Source organism: Acyrthosiphon pisum, chromosome A2 (genome assembly GCF_005508785.2).
Source record: "Acyrthosiphon pisum isolate AL4f chromosome A2, pea_aphid_22Mar2018_4r6ur, whole genome shotgun sequence".
NCBI classification, from domain to species: Eukaryota; Metazoa; Arthropoda; class Insecta; order Hemiptera; family Aphididae; genus Acyrthosiphon; species Acyrthosiphon pisum.
Genome location: NC_042495.1, coordinates 109,069,799 through 109,072,452, shown reverse-complemented (window position 1 = coordinate 109,072,452; position 2,654 = coordinate 109,069,799).

Genomic DNA, 2,654 nt, shown 5'->3' with positions numbered 1-2,654 from the left:
ATAAGAATTTAACTTTTTTTAGTGTTTAAATTAAAGTAATGTTTAAAATTAATTGAATTATTTTTCCTTGACTTAAAATAGCTGCCAACACAGTAGGTACTTACCGTGTTAAGTTTCACGCGTGAAGTGATATTCAGTCAACCGATTAAGATGTGGCTGCAGGTCGTAGTTTAGATTGCATTAATTAAAATTAATTATACAATTATAGGTGCACTCAGAGACGGGCATGATTTCAAATCAAACGATTTTTAAAATCAAAAATCAAAATCAAAATCATGATTTTTGATTTTCAAAATCATTTTTGACAAGATTTTGATTTTTGATTTTTAAAATATTTTTTTAACGATTTTGATTTTGATTTTTAAAAATCAATTCAATGATTTTGAGCACAAACTAATATAGTAATATACAACTAATTTTTACATAATATATACAGAAAAAATATTATTTATTATTATTTCATTATAATACAATTTGATGCCATCAATTATCATACGTATTAAGTTATCAGTAAATTGTAAGCTCAAATAATTTGAAGCCCTATTAAGATTGTAACTGTTGGTCAGGTATTGGGACAACACTGCTCCTGTATACAAATAATGTATTATTATGTAACTTAAATTTTAATGTTTGAGCTAAAGTACTTTAAAATGTTGGTCTTCTTAAACCTCGTAGTGATTTAGGTGTGGCTAACATAAGTCATTATTATACTTTTGTTTTATTAGATCATTTTAAAGAAAGAACAGTCGAATAACGATAACGAACACGATAACGATAGATCGTTATGCTGAGAGCACACGTAAATACTTGACCTCTCGTGAGTTTATAAGTTACTCAACTATTATGTACCCCCTCGATGGTTTTACATTCTGATGGCATGGCATTTATGAGACTTTCGAAACCATCGATCACTGGAATTTAGCTGCATAGAAACATGGCTTACATATGACCATGGACCATGGTATACCGTATACTGTATAGGATACTGGATTTTGATATATATATAATATATATATACTTAAGCAGTTAAGCCTATGTTGAAATCGACAGATCAATAATAAAAATGTATTTATTTTATTTCATAAATCAAAACTGGTTTAACAAATTATAAGCTAATTAAATCTTTTAGGTAATGATTTTGATTTTGATTTTAAAATCAATAGTTTTGATGATTTTGAACTTTGATTTTAAAAATCATTTTGTAAAAGATTTGATTTTTTGATTTTCAAAATCAATTTTACGGTGATTTTGGATTTTGATTTTAAAAATCAATTTTTTACTGATTTTGCCCATCTCTGGGTGCACTTAGGATAGATTTGATAAGCCAGATTTATTCAAAAATAGTTTTTAGATAAATAATTTATCAGTGAAAGGTCCATCAACCATGGGCTCGTTAAATTATTTTTAAAATATATAAGAGACTAAATTCCTTTCAAATTTCAAATCCTAAGACCACCTATGGTTATCGTAGCAAATATTAGAAATCATATTATTATTCTTGTCGAGTCCGGTTTTATAATACGCCAATAATAATAGTGCTAATATAATATAATTTTTTTTTATAAAAACACAAACATAATAAAAAAAAAAGGAAAAAAAAATCATAATATATACAAAAGTAACACAACATAACTAAATAATGGAAAAATAAATGAATACATTTGGTAACGAATTCGGTAAATCTAATAATTAATAAAAATCACATACATATTTGATGACGTCCTAGATATTGTATTTTTAATGTAATTTTGCTATAATCATAACTTATTAGGTAGGTAGGTACTATGCAGACTCTCCAAAATGTAAAATATTTTAGACATTATAATATCAGATCTATATAAAATGTAGATACTTTAAGTATTTTATTAAGATTTTAACTCGTAAAGATTACCTAATCATTTTTAATCACAACAAAAACTGAAAAACATCAAAATAAATTTAATTCAAAACTGGTGTTGTGTAAATATTTCTGTTTTACCGCTGTTTTTTGTTGCCAAGTTATTACCTATTATTTTCAATAGTTATATAGGTATAACTTATATTTATAAATATTTTAACCTTGTTTTAAACTTATGTTCTTAACTATAAAAATTGAACATTGTATTATACATTTTTAAATACAAAATAATTTGATGATGTTCGCGATTATGATGGATTTTGTCAAAATTTAAATTTAAAATGCTTATAAAAAAATGTGTGCCTTTAATTTTTATATGTTCATTACTTTTGAACTTCTAATATGAAATGATTTATGGTCTATGGGTAAATTTTTAAGTTTTTAATTCAGCAATCCTTTATCCTTTTTTGATACATTTTATATTTTTTAGTTATTATAATTTAATATAATATATACTATTTGTATACCTATAACAATTTTTTTATTGATCTATATATTTTGCGTTTTTTAAAATTTTGAGCATTAAAAAAATGCCTAGTAACCGATATACATATTTTGATCCCTAACGATTATTAGGTAATAATTGAACATAAATGGACATATTTAATTTTTTTTTTTTTTCATTTATACTGTCACACTGTATAGTAGATACGTTATAAGAATGTACATAATTAATACATAATTAATAATTTAAATGTTTACATGGATTTTCTAACAATTGTATTTTATTATGATCCTATACCTAGTTTATCATTTC